This window comes from Pan paniscus, chromosome 11 (genome assembly GCF_029289425.2).
Source record: "Pan paniscus chromosome 11, NHGRI_mPanPan1-v2.0_pri, whole genome shotgun sequence".
NCBI lineage: Eukaryota > Metazoa > Chordata > Mammalia > Primates > Hominidae > Pan > Pan paniscus.
This window is the reverse complement of record NC_073260.2, coordinates 80,043,319-80,065,992: the sequence shown is the minus strand read 5'-3', so window position 1 is coordinate 80,065,992 and position 22,674 is coordinate 80,043,319.

Here is a 22,674-nt window from a genome sequence, read left to right as displayed (position 1 = left end):
TGAAAGCAAAATGGGAAATGTTGGTTAAAGGGTACCAGGTTTCAGTTAGATACAATATGTTCTAGAGAGTTATTGTACAGAATGGTGATTATGGTTAATAACAATATACTATTATATACTCAAAAATCACTAAGAGTACATTTTAAAAGTTCTCACCACAAAAAAGTAACTATGTGAGGTGATGGAGATGTTAATTAGTTGATTGTGGTAATCATTTCACAAGGTATACATATATCAAAACATCATATCGTGCACCATAAATCTATACAATGTTGCATGTCAATTATACCTCAATAAAGAGAAAGATTAAACACATTTGATGATATAATGCTCTGGACTCAGCACTGTACTTCACTAAAATTATTAAATCAACTTTTGGATTTGGATACCAAATCCAAACAGGTTGCAGCAATATAGTGCCATTATTTGAATGTTGGGAAAATTCTGTCTTTGTGGCACTTGACATATGGAAAATGATAGTCATTATGAACTGTGAAAATCCTTTGGTTCATAATAGGTACGTAGTAAAAATTTATTGAATGTTATCATATCGTGTCTACTAGAAAGAATGTTCAAATTATTCACCACTACACTAGTCCCCCTTTATCCAGAAGGGATACATTCCAAGACCCCCAGTGGATGCCTGAAGCCGTGGATAGTGCCAACCCTATATATAATATGATTTTCCTATATGGATATTCCTATGATAAAGTTTAATTTATAAATCAGGCACAGTAAGAGATTAATAACAACTACTAAAATAGACCAAAACAGACAAAAATATGTTGTAATAAAGACTAAGTGAAAGTGGTCTCTCTCTCTCTCGTATGTGCTCTCTCTTACACACAATATCTTAGTATATTGTACTAACTTACTTACAGACTGCAGTGGACTGTGGGTAACTGAAATCATGGAAAACAAAACTGTGGATAAGGGGGAACTACTGTATATTTATTGGTGAATATGATTTTTTTCCATTGAGTTAGAAAATTTTTGTTTTACTTGGCCCTAATAACTTTTCTTCTCTTTAGAAATTTTTGTTGGTTACCATAATAATGCCATATGAGATTATAAAAGATTAAAAACAAAGAAAAGGAGTAATTTAAAATATTTGTTAAATATTTTAAAATATACTCATTTTTTACTGTTAAAAATCCTAATAAACTGAAGATAACATAGAAACATTCCCTATAAAATCAAAAATAAAATACATGTTTATTTTTACCATTCTTGTTACTTTTTCTGGAGGTGGTAAAAATACAATGAAATAGGAAACAAAAATATTAGCTAGTAGATTAATATAAAAAGATGAACAAGTTGCCTTTTGCATACAAAATAACATTTTCTGTAGGGAATCTTAGAAAACAAACTGAAAATACGAGCAATTTTGGCCCAGTGGGGTGGCTCAAGCATGTCATTTCAGCACTCCGGGAGGCTGAGGCCGGGGGATCACCACCAGGTCAGGAGATGGAGACCATCCTGGCCAACATGGTGAAACCCCATCTCTACTAAAGATACAAAAATAAGTTGGGCATAGTTCTGTGTGCCTGTAGTCCCAGCTACTCGAGAGGCTGACGCAGGAGAATCACTTAAACCTGGGGGTCGGAGGTTGCAGTGAGCCGAGATCGCGCCACCGCACTCCAACCTGGCCACAGAGCAAGATTCCGTCTCAAAAAAAAAAAAAATACTAGCAATTTTTACAATTTAATAAATTTAGCATGTGGCAGCAACTGTAAAATATTTATAGAGATTGCAAATGCTGGAATTAGACTGGCTGTTTCATAATACCACAAAGATATATAACTTTGGATAAGTCACTTATATTCCTTATGCTTCACTCCCTTGAGCTATCAAAGTAAAGTAATAATAGTATTTACCATATAGAGGTCTGTATATTAAATGATGTGATTCATGTAAATTAGCAAAGCATGTGGCACTTACTAAATATTAATAAATGCTAATTTGCTAGTAAGTTAATTATCATTGTTGTTGCTGCTTAGTAAATATAACAAGGGAAAATTATTTCACTTATAGTAACAAAAATAAGAAAAAAATGAAAGTGTGACAGCATTAATTCAAAAGATAGTGGCAATAAATTGGGAATTTTAAGGCTCTTCTTTTTTTTACTAGACATGAAAAAAGACTATAGATTGTAGAATGAAGTATATTGGAAAACATTTAGCAAGAATTTTCTTAAAAGAGGTATAAATAATGCACCAAGCATAAATATAAAATGGAATAATAAAAAATACTAAATAAAAAAGGCAGATAAAGAGGAGTAAAAGGAACATAGGATGGTTGGACACAGTAAAACAATTTTAAAAGGATAGATTTAAATGTAACAATATTAATAATTACTTTAAATGCAAATTAACTAGGCAGTTAAACAGCTGAGCTTGTCAACCTGTATAAAATGCAAGTCCTAACTATGAGATGCCTAAAAGAAAACCACTTTAAATATAAAGATGTAGGCAAGTTAAAAGTAAATATATGATGAAAGATATATGATGTGATAATTACTAAAAATAAAGCTATAATGGCTATATTAATAAAATACAAATTAAAATTTAGAACATAAAATATTAACAGAAATAAAAAAGCATATCAAATACCAAAACTGTGGTCGAAATAGCAAAGAAAACATTAAGATGCTAAATGTATTTCTACCTAAGAGGGTTTCCCCACGCAAGAACAAACAAAAAATAAACTGGTCAACTGAAAACAGAAATACACAAATTCACAAGTATACTTAGAGACTTCAAAATTTCTCTGTTAATAATCAGTAGAATAGGGAGCAAAACATACCAATCAAGATAATTCTAACATCCCTGCCATATTCGAGTCTGGTTCTAATGTTTGCTTGCTTGCTTCCAACTGTGGGTTTTATTTATTTTTTTATTTATTTTTTGCCTTTTAGTATACCTTATAATTTTTGTTGTTGTTGAAAGCTTGATATGATGTACTGCACAAAAGGAAGTGAGTTACTTAGGTCTCTAAGTAATACGTTGATAAGGTGTGGGTGAGGAGAAACATTCTATAGTTGTATGATTTAGTCTCAGTCTTTTAGTGAGCCTGTGCCCTGGGCTGTGATCTTCACAGGTGGTTCACCTTAGGTGAGACAAGAAGGATTAGTTGGGGATGGAGTTTGGTATTTTCCTGTCCCACATGGAAGGCTAGATGGGGCTGAAGTTGACTACCTTCCCCCGTGCAGAAGTTGCTCCTTGTTACTTTTTCAAACCAAAGTGAAATTTAGGGCTTTGTACAGGCATTACTATGTCTATTCTCAGGTTTTCTAACAGTAAGGTGAAGGGTGTGATTTGATGAGGTGATCAGAGTGATAAGAAAGGAGCTAGAGAATGGGATTCTTGTTATATTTTGTAATTTATTGTCTTTGTCTAATTCAAAGATGCAAACTCTCAGCAAAGAGTTTATGGTACAACTTTTATATTCTCATAAACTAAATATTGGCCATGAGTTTGAACTACGTCTAGGTATTGACTTTCTTTTATATATTAGCATGCCATTTGGGATATTTTATAATTGTTTGTAATTATGTGCCACAGTTATATAGGCAAATAATTTTCTCGTTGTTTTCAAAGTGCTTGATTCGCTGTAAAAAAAGTTGTTTTGCTTTTTTGTTTTGCTTTTTTTTGTTTTGCAAAAACAAACATATGTATATGTAGTATACATATGTTTATTGACATGTATACTACGTATGTCAATAAACTGATCTAGAGCAAGAAGAAACTAAGATAATCTGGGGGTGATGAATGTTTTCTAGTTTAATTAGTCAATAAGAAAAGCAACCTACACCTACTACATACAAAGCATTGTGCCGTGTGAGAAAGATACATACAGTAATTTGTGTCAGCATATCACATTTTGGAAGTATATCATTTGCCAGGTAGTAAGTGCTGGAGATTCAGGGTAAGTACGATGTAGATTCAGCTTTGGGAGCTTTAGGTATATTGAGAGAAATAGATACACAAAAAGTTCCTTAAATTGTCATAAGTGAAAGAAAAGACTTGAATAAAGGCATTAAGGAAGCACAGAGGAGGGCTATTTATTCCAGAATATTGTTCCAAAAGTGCTAATGATCTAGATAGAAAATAGCTAAAGCACTAAAAATGCAACATTGATGATAATGACAATAAATTCTATTTGTTCCTAACTTAATTTGCAGATCTAATATTTCTCCTAAAAATAAAAGAATTTTTTTTTCATTTTATCAACAAGGAGATTAAAGAACAGAAATAGTATGTGTCTTGCTTAATAGAATAGAAATATTATATGGCAAACTAGAGACTGGAAATGCAATAATCAGACTTATTACTCAAACATACGTGGCATAATTTGTTCATGTTACCCTTAATAGACTAGATGTCCTAGTGAAGTCATCTGTGGCAAAAGACACATCTCTGTTCATTTGGATTGGTTTAGTATCATTTGGTCTTTCTGGGACTACTTGCTTTATGAATAAGTACTCTCACATGGAAGGAGAGTGTACCTGTTCTGCAACCACCTGCACAAAAGCAGACATATTTTGTTTTTATTTCATTCTAAGAAGACTGCCTTTATCCAGAGAAACATTTTTTTTCATCTCTGATAGGCGGATCATGAGGTCAAGAGATCAAGACCATCCCACTAAAAATACAAAAATTAGCTGGATGTGGTGGTGCGTGCCTGTAGTCCCAGCTACTCAGGAGGCTGAGGCAGGAGAATCGCTTGAATCCGGGAGGCGGAGGTTGCAGTGAACCGAGATTGCACTCCAGCACTCCAGCCTGGTGAGAGAGTGAGACTGTCAAAACAAACAAACAAATAAAAATGATGTAACAGAGAAAGTCCAGCTCTCAAAAGTGCACCAATGAAATCTGCCTTCCATTTCTGTTGCCTCTTTGTAGTCAGTTTCACCAATAAATGGTTTCTATGCCTCTATTCTGGTTTCTTTTATTCCCTGTTTTGTGTGAGGCATCCCTTGATCAAAGAATAGGAAAACCTATGATTTCTAGCTGCTGTTTTTGTTTCTCCCCTACTCGTGAGATTGACCATAAACATTATTAATCATTATTCTATCTATTGATTTCTATGGTTCAGCCATTGATTTCATAGGCAAGAAACATTGGCTCATGTGTTGTTCAGGAAGTAACAGATTTCAGCAACTGAAATAGGACATATTCTTAAAACTGCACAGCAGGTCTCATACTTTTCTTCTTTGTCACAGCAGAGAAAAGTTTGGAGCAGAACTAACAGAAGTCATAAGACTCAAGGAAGTAGCCCAGTCTTGATCATCTTTACACTTAGGACTGATTTGATGTTGAATTTCAACCTTTCGTTTAAGCTAATAGCTACCCTCTAGCCCCACCACTCAAGAATAGAAAAGTGATTTTTTTCATTTCCATAAATTTTCTAAGGGACAAAACTGGTCCACGCGATTTTGGGTGGAGGGAAATGACCCTTTTCTCTGTTAACTGCAAGCCAGTACGCAGGAGCTGCATACCCCTGGGAAACTTTGCATTAGTCATGAATGGAGACAAGAGTAAAACTTCACCCTCCAGCTAGCTACCAAGAAGCAAATCGTGTGCTCCATTGGACAAGAACCTCCTGACTCACACGTCCTAATGTGTCTTAGTGGGTAAGCTGAATATCTGCTCTAGTATATACCTACTATCTCTAGTAGTATCTATTCCATTTTTCTCCTGAGAACCTGGGCAAACCTCCTGATTACGGTCATCAAACACTTTCTATGTCTTAGGAAGAAACATGTTAGAGATCTCTGACACATAAGCTGTGTGGAAATCCTATGGATTCCAGCCTGTTGACTTGTAAATTAGTAGGTGCGGAGATTATATCCAAGTCTGAGAAGTTATTGGAAGGCATGAAATGCAGTTCGTAGTTCAAACCAAGCATAGCTTGGTGTTGGTGACTTTCTTGTCTTGAATGTCATGGCATGACTTTTAATAATATTCAAGATTAATCAAAAATTTTCTGTAAATCTGTGTAGAGATTATCAAACAGATTGTTTTATTGAATTGCTTGAATGACTCAGTCCAAAAACTCAGTTTGAATGTTTTGTGTTGATACAATCTCATTTGAAGATATATGAAGATTTCATATAAAGGCTGCACCATTTTATTTCTTTTCTCTCTCTCTCTCTCTATATATATTTTATTATACTTTAAGTTCTAGGGTACATGTGCACAACGTGCAGGTTTGTTATATCTGTATACATGTGCCATGTTGGTGTGCTGCACCCATTAACTCGCCATTTACATTAGGTATATCTCCTAATGCTATCCCTCCCTCCTTCCTCTGACCCACAACAGGCCCCAGTGTGTGATGTTCCCCTTCCTGTTTCCAAGTGTTCTCATTGTTCAATTCCCACCTATGAGTGAGAACATGCGGTGTTTGGATTTTTGTCCTTGCGATTGTTTGCTGAGAATGACGGTTTCCAGCTTCATCCATGTCCCTACAAAGGACATGAACTCATCCTTTTTATGGCTACATAGTATTCCATGGTGTATATGTGCCACATTTTCTTAATCCAGTCTATCATTGTTGGACATTTGGGTTAGTTCCAAGTCTTTGCTATTGTGAGTAGTGCTGCAATAAACATACATGTGCATGTTTCTTTATAGCAGCATGATTTATGTTCCTTTGGGTATATACCCAGTAATGGGATTGCTGGGTCAAATAGTATTTCTGGTTCTAGAACCCTGAGGAATTGCCACACTGTCTTCCACAATGGTTGAACTAGTTTACACTCCCACCGACAGTGTAAAAGTGTTTCTATTTCCCCGCATCCTCTCCAGTATCTGTTGTTTCCTGACTTTTTATTGATCGCCATTCTAACTGGCATGAGATGATATCTCATTGTGGTTTTGATTTGCATTTCTCTGATGGCCAGTGACGATGAGCATTTTTTCATGTGTCTGTTGGCTGCATAAATGTCTTCTTTTGAGAAGTGTCTGTTCATATCCTTCGCCCACTTGTTGATGGGGTTGTTTTTGTCTTGTAAATTTGTTTGAGTTCTTTGTAGTTTCTGGATATTAGCCCTTTGTCAGATGAGTAAATTGCAAAAATTTTCTCCCATTCTGTACGTTGCCTGTTCACTCTGATGGTAGTTTCTTTTGCTGGGCTGCACCATTTTATTTCTAATGGAGCAATGGTAAATGTACTCAACTTAGAGCCAAATCCAAATTACCTGTAAGTGCACATGAAAATCAATATTTAAACTGCTTTTAACTTTTATTTTTTAGCATTAAAATAAATGCAAATATAGACTGTGACATTTCTACTCTGAAAATTAGATAAAATATATTTAATATTATATTATGTTCTGAATTAGAGTATTTGTGTGTGTTTAAATTTCCAAAAGGTAAAATAGAAAATAAAGAAAATTGGGTTGTATTTTCATGAGAAAGGAACAGCTGATTTGATGTTACACATATGTGGGGGAAAATATTGCCTCCTGTTTTGAACAATTTTCATGCAAAACATGAAGTTCTCATTATTTACTGAAAGTTATAAATCAAATGATAATCTAAATACATTTAACTGCTTAAGTACAGCATTTGCTATGTGAATTCTGTGATGCAATAAGACTAAATGTCAAGGCATGTAGAAGTTAACTAAGAATTCAAGTTCCTCATCATCTAACTTGTTTCCTGCAAAGTTATTTACAAGCTACATTAATTTAATCCAACTACTAGCATACCATTTGAAAACACTGGCCAAACTTCAAGTGTATTACGGAAATGAATATAATCCTTTTTTTATAGAAATCTGGTACATAAGTGGGTTAGTCAAATGAGGTAATATTTAACTTACCTTGTATCATGACCCTTTTTGATAATCTGATCCTCTTCACAAGGGGAGAAAAACATACATATATGTCATTTTGCATCTAATTTCAGGATGTTCAAAGGTCCCTGAAACTCTTGGCTCCAGGTTAAGAGCTCTTAATCAAATGAATAGGACACTTGATTATAAACAGCAATCTTAGGTTCTTACCTGACTTTAATGTTGATGAACTTGTGGCCTTGAGTAAATTATGTATTTTTCTGCATTAAATCTTCATCTATAAACATGATTGCTACTAATAGTAATAATTTACTCTTTAATATAAAGATAATTTTTGGCTATCTGGAGGTGTATCACCATAGAACTCCAAGATACTATTGCTATTGAAGATGATGTGTATGATGTACTGCCCAGATGCTGTATACAATAATAATACCAATTTCATGTATTTACATACATATTTGTTTTCCTTTTTTCTATATTAGAAGGATAAGACTGAAACTAATTCGTTTTTCAGGGCTTTCCATTTTTACTGAGGGCTCCCTATGACAACCTCATTTTAAAAACACACTATTTTGAAATATAATTGAAATATAAGGATTTAATAGCATCCCCACTTTATTATCATTAATTGCTTCCCAATTCTTGGTTTTAGACCAAAAAAATACTGTAGGGTTTTCAATAAATTGACCTTTGGAATTTGAATCAAAGGTTTCATTTGGATCATTAAAGTGATAGACCTTGTTTAAAACTGAAATCATGTGGCTGTATTTAAGGAATTTCACATTGATGCCAGACATTGGCATGGCTTGAAATCATCTAGTTTGAAATGCAGCCCTACTGCATTTTGTCTCAATTTTCCTATCGGTATGAATCTCAGACAATGAACAGCCATGGCTTTTCATGGTTTTGTATATAATTTAACACATCCTTTACATCTTCTCATGTCGTCCAGATTCTTCAATGGAGGTGCTCTTTTGCCAAGTTCACCACTTTATCTAAGTATCTGTATTGACTAAATCAAGGCAAGTACAGATGACAATTGGACCTGTTAAAGCAATAGTCAGTCACTAAGAATGATGCAAACCAGCAAAAGTGAGTGGAAATAGATATCCTTTGTGGTAGGATGTGAATCAAGATTTGGCAAGACTAACTGGTCATTTTGGGATAATGAAGTATCAAAAATTGAAAATGGGAGGTTTGAATGCTGAAATCATTTCAATGAGCTATTAACAAATCCCAAGTGCTATAAAAATTATTGCTAGATATGAAACTGTGGTTTGAGGGTATATAGGAATGATTCATTTTTTCTTTGTGGTTCTTGAAATGCTACAGGCTCAATGGCAAACTGCCTGATTATTGTTGGACCTTTCTACATTTCATTTCAAATAAGGATAAAAAAACACAAAGACTATATTCTATAAACTTATTGTAAGTGAAAAAGTGCCAACATATACTTTTCAGTGCCACTACTACCTTGAAACATATTAATAGTATGATTCTTTTTTTTGTTAGGGGAAACAAAGGGTCAAAGATATTCTCTTATGATTTTTCCTTGATTTTTAATGTTTCTCAAACTTCAAAGTATTTACTTTTGAAACAGAGCATCTTCAGAAATAAAGGATGGTGCACCTATCTCATACTATCATTATACGGAATCACATGATTTATTAAAGAGATTATTTTGTTTAAAAGTTCAAAAATAGGAAATGGGCTTATAGCCCTAAATAATGTGCAGCCCACTCATAATTTTAAGTTAGAAGTAGACTGTGATTTTTTCCTCATAACATCGAGATTATACTTATAATAGTTACCTGTTTTATTGTTTGTTAAATGTCTATTTGTGTCTCTGGCCAGTAAGATAACTGAAAATATGATCATGTCATTTTTTTTCTTGTATTTTCTAGACCTTAACTCAATGTCCATCAAGGAAGAAATCAACAAACATTGTTGACTGTTACATGAATGAATGTTTAAATTTTCAGGCTTTTAAGGCAAAGTTCCATAGTACTAAAAATAAATGTAGTCTTCTTAAAAAGTATATTAAAAATTAGTTAATAATATGGATTAAATTTGCCCTTCTCAACAGTTCTGACGCTATAATCTTAACATAGAATTAAGATGTATTCAATCTACAAGATTTTCTTTTTAGAGGGCCTTGGCCCTTTTTAAACTGTGCTCCTGGTCTATAGGAAAGTATGTAAGTGACCCGTTGAAAAGTAGGCCTTTGCAGAAAATCAGTATTCATTAGATGTTCCTTATAAAGACTCCACTTTTACAGATAACCAGCTTGCTTTTGAAAGAACTGTTTCTGATGTTCTGCTTCAAGATTTTCAGCATTCAGTATTCTTTAATGTCATGTTTTTTACACATAGGTACTGATTTCACTAGGTGTTGTCTTCTGTTTCTTGGGATTTCTTTTCCCCTCCACTAATTTTTTTTCAACTGCCCATTGGCTTAATTTATAAAGGCTCCTCATAAGTGTATGTATATATTTATATATATATATATGTCCCTTGATTTTTCTCACATAGCAAGCATAATACAGGACCACTCCACTCCACTGGGTATGAGCCCCAGGTGGTACAAACTTTTAGTTCACACACTTATTTTATTTTATTTATTTTTATTTATTTATTCATTTATGTATTTATTATACTTTAAGTTCTAGGGTACATGTGCACAATGTGCAGATTTGTTACATATGTATAAATGTGCCATGTTGGTTTGCTGCACCCATCAACTCGTCATTTATATTAGGTATTTCTCCTAACGCTATCCCTCCCCCATCCCCCCACCCCACAGCAAGCCCCAGTCTGCGATGTTCCCTGCTCTGTGTCCAAGTGTTCTCATTGTTCAATTCCCACCTGTGAGTGAGAATATGCTGTGTTTGCTTTTCTGTCCTTGCGATAGTTTGCTCAGAATTATGGTTTCCAGCTTCATCCATGTCCCTACAAAGGACATGAACTTATTCTTTTTTAGGGCTGCACACTTTTTAAACTTCATTTTGCAATCTGGGCAGTGACCTCAATTTTCTTGAAACCCCTTTAAATGTACTTTCCCCATTTAGTCCAGTGAGAACGATATCTTGATTTCTTTTTTCCGAAGAGATCATGCAAATCCATCTTAATTTTAAAACATGTTACAGTATAATAAGCATAATGAACATAAAAATGTTCACAAGTGGGCCCGATAAAGACAGGGAATTTTTCTTTTCCTGTGGTTTTTACACAATTATAAGAACAATGTTATTTTATGAGTTAAAATTCTTAAGAGCATAAAGACCGAAGATGAAGTAGTAATTGCCAACTAGTAAGTGATAGATTAAAAGCATATGAGTGTTTCTAAAGTGCCTCAATGTATAAAATAATGAACTATGGTATTAGTGTAAAAAAGAAAATTGCTGAAATTATGCTATTTTAATTCTGCCTTAGAAACAGCTATCACGGTTGAATCAGGTTCAATGTTATGTTTCTTTTTCTGTCTTTAGATGAAATGACCCTTTCTTCAAAGCTTTTCAGAAGGAATAACAAAGAGGTTCATCCAACAGAAATAATCTGTGGCATTTTATTTGCAAAAGCAACAGAAAATTATGGTCTGTGGTGGTAAATAAATGCATCAGACATTCCTCTGGTATATAGAAGTGTAAATCTACAAAGAGACTAATCAGAAGAGGGAGGTTCAGAAGAGTAGGGAAACCATGTCTATATGTGAGGGCATCTTTATTCTTAACTACCTTTTAGACTAATTTTTGCTTTTGTTTTTCTCTTTTGATTATAAATTGACAATGTATAATTATATACATTTATGGGGTACTGAGTGATGTTATGATTTATTAATACAATGTGGAATAATTAAATCAATCTAGTTAACATATTCATCATCTCACCTACTTAACATTTTTTGTGGTGAGAACATTTGAAATTTAATCTCAGTGATTTTGAAATTTATAATGCTCTATTATTAATTATATTCATTATGCTTGAAGTTGAACTAAAACAAACATATTTCTTGTCTGAGATTTTGTGCATTTTGACCATCATCTCTTTATTCCTCCCACCTCCAACCTGAGCAACTGATATTCTACACTCTGCTCCTATGAGTTTGATTGTTCTAAATGCCACATTTAAATGAGAACATATGCTACATTTGTTTTTCTACAACTGGCTTATTTCACTTAATGTTCTCCAATTCCATCCATGTTGCAGCAACTAAGATAATTTCCTTCTTTTTAAAGGCTGATTATATTCCCTTATGCATATATACCACATTTTCTTTCTTCCTTTATTGGTTCAGGGACACAGGTTGATTCCACAGCTTGGCTACTGTGAATAGTGCTTCAATGAACATAGGAGAGCTTACTTCTCTTTGACAAACTGATTTCAAACCCTTTGGGTAAATACCCAGAAGTGGGATTGCTGGATCATATAGTAATTCTATTTTTAGTTTTTTGGGAAATCTTCATATCGTTTTCCATAATCGCTGTACTAATTTGCATTCCCATCAACATTGTACAGAGTTCCCTTTCCTCCAAATCCTTGCCAACATGTGTTATTTTTCATCTTTTTGATAATACCTATTCTGACAGGTATGATATCTAATTGTGTATCTAATTTGTGTTTCCCTTATGATTAGCAATATTGAGCATTTCTTGAGAAATATCTAATCTTGTCTCTTACCCATTTTTTAATTGAGTTTTTTGTTTTGTTTTCTTGCTATTGGGTTGTTTGAGTTTTTTGTATGTTTTGGATATTAATCCCTTAGTGAATGTATGGCTTGCAAAAATTTTCTCCCAGTCTGTAGATTGTCTCTACACACTGTTGTTTCCTTTGCTGTACAGAATCTTTTTAGTTTAATGTAGTTTCATCTATTTTTGCTTTTGTTGCCTGCATTTGTGGGATCAGATCCAAAAATTCATTGCCTAGACCAATGTGGTATAGTTTTTCTCCTATGTTTACTTCTAATGGTTCTACAGTTTCTGGTCATACATTTAAGTCTTTAATCCATTTTAAGTTGACTTGTTAATATGTTGTGTGGTAAGGGTCCAATTTCATTCTTCTGCATATGAATATTCAGCTTTCCCAATGCTATTTATTGAAGAGACTCATGTTTTCAAATCATGTGTTCTTGGCTCCTTTGTTGAAAATAAATGGACCCAACATGCGTGGGTTCATTTCTGGACTCTCTATATTCTGTTTTATTGGTCAATGTGTCTATTTGCCAGTACCATGCTGTTTTAATTACTATAGCTCTATAGTATAGTTTGAAATCAGGTAATGTGATATCTCTGGCTTTGCTCTTCTTGTTCATGATTGCTATTGCTATTTGGTTCTTTTTGGGGCTCCATATGAATTATAAAATAAATAGTTTATTCTATTTTTATGAAAAATGACATTGGAATTTTGATAGAGGTTACATTGAATCTGTATATTGTTTTCAGTAGTATGGACATTTTAACAATATTAATTCTTCTGATCCATGAACACTGGACATTTATTTGTGTCTCCTTCAATTTCTTTCATCAATATTGTATAGTTTCCAGTGTACAGGCCTTTCATTTCCTTGGTTAAATTTATTCCCAAGCACTTCATTGTTTCATAGCTATTGTAAATGGAACTGTTTCTTAATTCTAGGATAGACCACACGTTAGGGCACAAAAGAAGCCTCAGCAAATTTAAGAAGGTTGAAATTATGTTAAGAATACTTTCTGAGCACAGTGATATGAAGCTAGAAATCAATTCCAGGAGGAATTCTAGAAAATTCACAAATACATGGAAATTAGACTGATTTTTGAAGGTCTAACATGTCCTTTCATCTAAATAATCCCTTTTGATTATCAGGGTAAGCCTAAAATTGGATAAAAACACTTTATGCCCTTTGGCAGTTCTTTTAACAATTATCTCAACTTTTTGTATTAAAGTTAATGGAAGAGCTATAATTTAAGGTAACACCCTATTTCTGATATTTTATGCAGCCAATGGAAGCAATATGCTCAAATTGCTTCATACCATAGTTTATTCTTTTTTAAAGTTGGATTATGGGCAATCATAATTATATGTGCTTTAAGTTTATTGTCTTCCCTATTATAATATATAAATTTTGAAATCCTGAGGTATTAGAGTCCTGATGTATTATTCCATCTCTGAAGCAGAGATCAAAAGAAATTTCAGAGGTCTTAATTTCCTACAATTTAAAGTGTCATTGTCTCAGAATATTTGTGGGAACTTTCATAAGCAGCAATTTTGCAAGGTATTCACCCTCATTCTATACCTTGCCTTCATTCTAGGTTCATCTCTATACTACAGAGTGACACTAGCTTTTCATTTGATTAACCTTTAGAAGAAAGAACATTCCTGATAAATCATTACAATAATCTAGAGTTCTTCAAAAATATGTCTACTATTAAAATACAATGTGTGATAATAAGGCAATTGGTTCAATTTTTTTCATGTACTTATCTCATAGCTTGACCTTAAGTGTCCATAATTAACCTGTTCTAATAAGCATTTATTATGTACTAACTAGATACCTAGTAATGTGCAAAGGAAAAAATACAAAGGTGACCAGACACACTGTGGTTCAGAATTTAGTGTACAGAATTTAGTGTATTGACTATGTCTAGTCATACTTAATTATAATAGTTACTAATGTTGCTTCGAGATATATGGAACTTTAATAATTTTAATATTTAATTTTTAGTCTTCTTTTTATAGGAAGACTGCATTAATTAGTGCAGAATAACTTTCACTTATATAATTTATATACACATTATTTTAAAATTTTGCGCAAAAAAGCATATGTATAAATTCTTGTAGCATTACAAAGAAAGGGATGAGGAAGACTTCTAAATGAATTATGTATTTCGACAAAACAATTTTTGCTAATAAACTTGCTTATGGTAAAAAAGTAAACACATGAACTAAAAAATGTAAACCTACGCTGCCTTGACATGGATTAAAATCCCTTCCTTTCTTAGCTAATATAGCCTTAGTCAGCAATTATGTATCACTTATAAAGTATGTGTTTATATAATTTTAGTAAATGTAAGGATAGCAAGTGATCCCATATTGTCAGTTGTGTTGGACATTAAAGAGCTACTGTTTTTATCATATTGTCATTCAGATAAATCCCCTGAGATATTATCGAATACTCATACCCAGTTGGCTTCATAAAAAGTGCATCTAAATGTTCTGTGGTTGTCACATCACCCTGAAGGACCTCTTCACCATCTATGAGACTGAATATATCATATCGCCTCTCTACACCCTAGCCATTGTATGTAACTCTTTAGTTATTAGCAAAACTAAATAAAGATTTTGGTTTGCAATGATTGCCTTAAGAGACAAAAATTTGGTATTTCTGTGTGTTTATGTGTGACATACATAAACACACAGAAGATGAGGCAGATTAAGTTGGAATTTGAAATATTTTATTTGACTTGAAGTTATTCCATTAACTCTAGATAATATGTTAGAGGGCAGAGCTAGACTCTTATTTTTTAGAATGTTTAACTGATGAGATATTTGGCAAATCTAGGATGTTGCAATGACCAGTTTCAGAACATTATCAAACTATAGCACTGTCTTTTCAACCTGGCCTTCATAAGGGTTATAAATTAGAAGATGTACATCTTATAAACTTCTTAAAGTAAGGAAAGGGAAATTTATTGTCACAAATAATAATATCTAGAAATCAGTGTGATGCTTTTTCGAGAGGTTGCTCACAGGTGGATATATTTTTCTGGATGTAAAATAAATTCTAAGAAATGTATTAACTTTTGGTTGCATTAATGATATACCTAAAATTATATCTGGTAAATACTTTTAACAGTAGAAAATAAGGTCTCTAAGAAACAAATGTCTTATGATGAATGATGATTATTTGGGGTTCTTCATTGTTATTATGGGCACTCTCCTATTGATAAGCCTGGTCCCCATCAAGTTTGGCAAACACATTTTCCTCTCAGAAATAGCAAGGAGTAGATAGATTCTAAGCACTAAATATGATTTTGGTGTCATGTTGGGGTTTATTTACCTCCCGTGAGTTTAAGGAATTTGTGGTCAGGGACTACATTTAAAAACAGAAAAATCAAAGAATCATCTTTCAATCACTGAGGATACTATCTGGGTTTAAACAATTTAGATAAATAGCAACTGTGTTTATTCACCTATTGATCATATTCTCCACAACAATTTTCACAGACTGCATTAATCCCTGTTAGTATTACAACTGATTCAAGATAATCTTGTATAAATAGTTGCAGAGCCTCTTTATATTTCCTTTTTTATTTTACAGCAAAATATACATTGTTTTAGGGTAAAATGAGGCAATGACTAGATATTTATAAGCTCCAGTTCCTTGGAGAATATCTCAGTGATTTAGTCAACATATTCCTTTAGCTAGGCTAGCCTAATGGTACGTATACTTTTGACATATCCAAAATATCTTACCAAATACCTTTCATGTTCCACTTTTCAGGAGTGAGTGGAAACTTTTCTGTGAAGGAACCATGCTCCTTGCTCATAGTAGGGCTTACAAGAATGAGGCCACAGTTTGGGAAATTGACAATTTGGGGAAAGAGTTTAGATAAAAAGAAAGTATTATGGAACATACCTTTGTTGATTATCGCTACTAGGCAGAAAACCGTAGGTCAAGGCCACGTAAGCTAACTACTGCAAAATCCTGTGGGGTGCAGAAGCATCATTCCCAAAATCATCTTAACATGATATAAGTAATTTTTCTATTAGATAATTAATATCACTAGATGTTTCTGGGCATCACGAAGGACTCAAATTGGCATGCTCTTGAATCTTCACTCTGCATCTTCTAATCAGTAGTGCAAAGAATTGATGAATTTATGCTGAAATGAAGAGAGGGCAGAGAACATATATCCTCCATTCTTCTGACTCATTGACAAGTTGCACTGTTATGTGGATAATTAGAATTAGAAAATTTTCCTCTAATTTTTGAGCCATGTAGTCATCGTCCTTATGCTAGATAGGTTTTGGAGACAGCAACGAATGGCAAATATAGTTACAATGAATGACATTAGTGGAGGGCTTTATCTTAAGCTACTTATTCAAGACTATGGGATTGATCATTAGAATTCCACAGCAGGAAAATAGATACAAATAGTTACAAATACGTAACTCTACCACACAAGTACAATACATTCCTCATACAATTTCATATCTAAACAGTAAATTTTGTGCTAGTGACGCATTGCCCTTTTCCCCCTGATAATCATGTTTCATTAAAATCTTAGTTTTATATTTGGTGGGCAATTAAACATAATTTTATAGCAGTTTGGCCTTTCTGACAATTTGGCACTCTTTTCTTCTGAGAATCCTGTATGATTTTGTTTTCTACATTCTCATCTTTTTAGATTGGAAGTTATTTACGATATCAGTTCTGATAAGCTAGTTGCAGAACCTCTTTATATTTCCTTTATATTCTAGAGCAAAACATACTTTTTTTAAGGTAAAATGAGGCAATGACTGGATCCAAAATAATAATTTTAAATGCAGCAACTATGCAGATTTCAGCTGATGGGCTATGAGAGAACTATACACCAACATTTCACTGTTTCTTTCCTTTTTAAAGTATTTTATTCTCATGTTTACTAATTTTTATTCTTATCATAGAGAAATATTTAAGAAAGTATAGAAAAAATGCCACCCAGTGAAAAATCACTATTTTTCTTCTCCTTCAGAAAATATTTTCAGTATATTTTACAATTTCCTTTTCATTCTTTTTTTTTTCTATAGATGACCTGTGTGTTATTTATGTAGACTTTATACATAAAAATAGTTTTGCTGGGTCACAATCTTTCCTCGAAGACCTTATTCACTAAAGATTTTATCACTTACACTGATATCCTTCTCCCTCTCCCTAGACTAGCCATTATTCTGAGTGATGTAAATTATCCCTGAATTACTCATCTCTAGTGATTTTCACCTCCACTCTGCTTCAGCCATTCATTTCTATGGGCACACATTTGTTGTCATCCCAGACTGCTCCAACTCTGAAATGTTATGTAATGAAACACTAACAATGATAAACCACTCTCAGACCATGACCTTCTCCTCTCCCTCTCATTCACATACCCTCTGTCACTGTCTTTCTCTCTCCCTCTCTCCCTCCCTCTCTCCACTTGATATAATTATGCTCTTTACCACACAAGGCATTCTGTACTTTGATTCTCTAATTTTTCCCTGTAAGCTCCCTTCTACCTCTCCTTGATTCCCAAACCAATTTAGATTTTTTTTTAACCCAGAAAAATCCTTTTTTGTGAGGGGTTGTTCTATGTAGTATAAGATGTTTAAAAGAATTCCTGACCTTTACTCCCTAGATTCTGTTAGTACCTCCCTCCCAAGTTGTGACAACCAAAAAGGTCTCCAGACATTGTCAAATATCCCCTGGGGTTTGGGGGCCAAAATTGCATCTTATGAAAACCTGTAACATTAACTTTTTTTTTTTCCTTACATTGTCCTCTTACTGATTTATGCATTGTCCACCCGTCACAATAGCCTGGAGGCACCCCAATCCTGAACAGCCCTACAGTCTATCTTCTTTATCCCTATTCCTGGGTTTTTAAGCAATGCTTAGGGAAATGACACAATGGTTTCCAATTTCATTACCACCTAGCAAACTTTCTTTGTTCCTGTTTCACTCCTCTATTCTCTACAATATCTCTTTTAATAGTTATCCACATTCTTTAGGATTCCCATGTGTCCATCTTGGCCCCCCTTCTGATGCATGGAGAAAATAAGTCTCTCAAATTTCTGCCCCTGAACCTGAAAACGTACCTGGATCATCCTTTCCTCTTCTTCTTATAGTGGAAGAAGGATTCCTCCTCCTGCCCAGTGATAATTTCTCCATATGCCAGCTCCAATCCTGACCTTTTCAGGATTCTTACTCTACTAATTATCCTGTCAACACTTAGGGAGTTTCACACATATCTTAGGGAGTTTCACACATATCTGCACAACACAATTTCTCTTTCCAATTACTTACCTATTTCTACCTTTTTTTTTTTTTTGTAGTTCAGTAACTTCTAAAAAGTTAAATTTTATTGTCACTACTTGAATTCAATCTTATATTCCTCATCCTGTAATTTATGTAAACTTCGCTAGCCAGTATCTTACTATTTATTATACTTGACCTCTTAACATTTCCTACTGTTTAATTGCGTGAAAGACTGTTTTGTATTGCTGTTGCTTTTAAAACATTTTCCACTTTTGTTGACACCACAAATTCCATGTCTTTCTTCCAATTTTCAGACATTCTTTCTTAGAATCCTTTCAAGGCTTTTCTTCCTTTACCTGCCCAACCTGTCCATGTTCTTCAGGGTTCTATGCCCAACCCACTGTCTTCTCACTGCATATTACCTCCTAGATAACCACACTCACTCCAACAGCTAAAATTTTCATGTACAACCCCTGTACAGATGATTGCTATCTTGCAGTATAAAATCATACTCACATTTATATTCCCAGAGCCAAATTAGTCATCTTACCACACAAAATACTCAACATATTAAAACGTGTCTATTATTTTTATGCACTATAACACAATGATGAAAATACTGGGCATGGTGGCACACACCAGTAATTCCAGGGCTCTGGGAGGCTGAGGTGGGAGTATTGCTAGAGGCCAGAAATTTGAGACCAGCCTGAGAAAGACAGCAAGTCTATAAAAGTAATTTTTAGAAAATCAGCCAAGAGTAGTGGTGTGCTCCTGTAGTCCCAGCTACTTGGGAGGCTGAGATGGGAGGATCACTTGAGTCCAGGAGTTCGAGGCTGCAGTGAGTTATTATAGTGCCACTGTACTCCATTCTGGGTGACAGATGAGACCCTGTCTTTAAAAAAAAAAAAAGATACCTAACGGGTCTGATAGGGAAAGACAAAGTCAATCAATCAGTTAATCAGAAACAATAAAAATCATCATCAAATGTTTAATTATTGAATTACAATTTTCAATGCTATAGAGAAGTATGGGGTTCAATAACTCAATCCTTATATTCATTTAATCATTCTGTCTATGGCTTCTTCCTTCTAAATATAGCTTGTATGTGTCTATTTCTATGTGCCTTGCTAATACTCTATCTCAAAGGATCTTCTTCTCTTTTCTGGATTCTTGTGTAACAGCTTCTTAACTGTTCTTTCTACCTGCAATTTTACACCTCTGAATCTGCATCCACAATTCAGCCAGAAAGACTTCCCTAAATTCCAATCATGTTATTCTTCTGTTTAAAATCCCTTAATAATAATAGCTATTTGTAGAAAATTTACTATGTGTCATGCACTTGCCAAATAATTCTCCTTTAATCCTTACAACAACTTTATTAAGTATTGTTATTATCTCTATGCTACAGATAAGGAAACCAAGACATGGTTATTATCTCTATGCTACAGATAAGGAAACCAAGACATGACCAAGACAAATATCTATTAGGCCCAAGGTCAAATGGTAGACATAGGATTTGAACCATAAAGGACTAAAATGAAAATTTCTCATAGATCACTCTTCTGCTTAAAATCCTTCAAAAGCAATTCTTGCTATAAGGATAAAATACAAATTTCTGACCTGTCATATAAGCATTTGCAGGATCTTAACTACGTATATGTCTCCAGCTTTATGTCCTGACCCTGTCTTGATTAAACCCTGCAGTTCAACCACAGTGAACTTATTTAACACTGCAGCATGCCATAATTTGTTTTATCCATAGGGTTCTGCCTTCATTTGCAGTAACAAACCCTCCCCATCAAATCATACACCCCTGTTTCCATCCCCTTCTGGGACATTCTTTCCTGGTCTTTATACTGACTCACTCCAACTCATAATTCCAGAATCAGCCATCTCAGACCATTTTCCAAACCCTTACTGAGATTGCTGCCCTGTTTAATTTTCCCCTTCCTAGAACTTATTCTCTGTCTTGTCATTATCTGTCTGAATCCCACATCTGAATAAGTTCCTGAAGTTCATATCAAAAGTCTTGAAACATTGTAACCACTCTGAAAACACTGGCTGTAGCAATGGCTACCTTGTTCTACCCTTTGTTTTGTCCCTTATGCCTATGAGATTTCTTGTTTGCCTTGATAATTTAATTTTGGGCATGTGCCAATTTATGCCTAGGATCAAGTTTCTTTTTTTATTTTAGGTTTTCTAATGCAGAAAAACTCTGTTTTCATGTGGAGGTCTTATTTCAGCTTTTCAAATTTTACCTGATGAAATCCTTGTTTGTTTGAACATGTCTGTATATTTATATTCCAAGGGGCATGAAACCGGGATCCTTGGATAGTTTCCAGGAGATATAAACCTGAAAGCACTTGTCTTATCCCTCATCTAGAGACATTTATTTGAATGCCAAAGGTAAGAACCTAGGAATCTTCCCCTTCTCTACCCAATAATTTGTTTACATTGGAGAGATTATTTCCTCTTCTCTCAGGAGGTAAGAACGTCAGCTGGACAGCATGTATATTAACTCCCAGATTCTTAATTATAGGGCTCTTCTCTTGTATGACACACATACTTGCCAGCCTATCCATATGGCTCTTCTTTCCAGAAGGGGGACAAGAGATTGAAGTGTAGGGAACAGATATAGCTTCTTCTATGGTTACAATCTACCTTGATCCCGTAACCTTATGTTTGCATTTAGAATCATATAAACAAATGCAGATATTCAAAACTTATCAACTTCCTGCTTCTTTTTCATAGAAGTCTTGTCAAGTTGGGTACTAATGAGAATGATAAATAATTTAAAAAAAAATTTTTTTTTTGCACAATTCTTTACACATGCAGAAAAAGGGTAACATTTGATGATGTCCCAGGGCAAACTGATTGGACTGCTGCATGGGTCCCAGCTAACCCAGGTTGTCTCTGGTTACCTTGAAAGCTAAGAAGATTAAATTTCAGTCACCTGTGGACCTATCTGCAGCCTCCAGGTGTGCCACAGTACACTGGCTAGTAACCTTGGCTCTAGAAAATCATTTCAGATAATTTTTTTTCTATTTTGCAGACATTTTATAGCCTGTCTTACAGTTGTTACTGCTGTTTTTTTTTTTTTTTAAATGACAATAGATTCTTGAATGAAGACATCCATCCAGACCAGGTGCTGGTCCATAGACAGAATTAAGTGTTCCCTTTGGCTTCATCTGTTGTCCACTGTCCCCAGCTATAGTGCTCTCCTTGTGGATTGTTGTGCTGCTAGTGGTTACAAATTTTCCCCTTGAGTGTCTTCCTTCTGCTATTTGTGCCATTCTTTTATTACAGCAAAATTACCTTTCTATGGTCGTATAACCATAATAGGTTCACTGCCCTATGTGCAGGGCAAGTCAATACGCCGAGACACTGGGTGGCAGCAGAGAAAGAGGTTTAATCATAGGGCTGCTGAATGAGGACATGGGAGGAAACCTCATGTCCATCTCCCCAAGGAGTCTGAGGCTAGGGATTTTAAGGGTTTTGGAGTGGACCAAAGTGTGGAGATTGTTGAATGGTTGAAAAGTGCACGGTGAAGTCTTGGGAAAGGGAGATGAAGAAACTATATTTTCAAACTGATTCGGTTCTTCTGTGAGGGTCTTCAAACTGGTTAGTGTCAGCTCTTTCTCTGAAATTCAGAATCTGCTTAAGCAATTCTTAAACACCTTATGATTCTATAACCAGAAATCCTATTTATAAGAACAATTAGGATGCAAATGATCAGTATCTAGGGCTATGTGACTTTTGATTACAAAAAAGTGGGTCAAAGTATAGCCTGGTTAATGCTTAATTATAACTATATTTATTTTTGTCTAGAATTCTTGTTAACTCTGTGAAGGTGATTTTAGAGACTTTTTTTTTTTTTTTAATTTTTTTAAGAGATGAGGTCTTGCT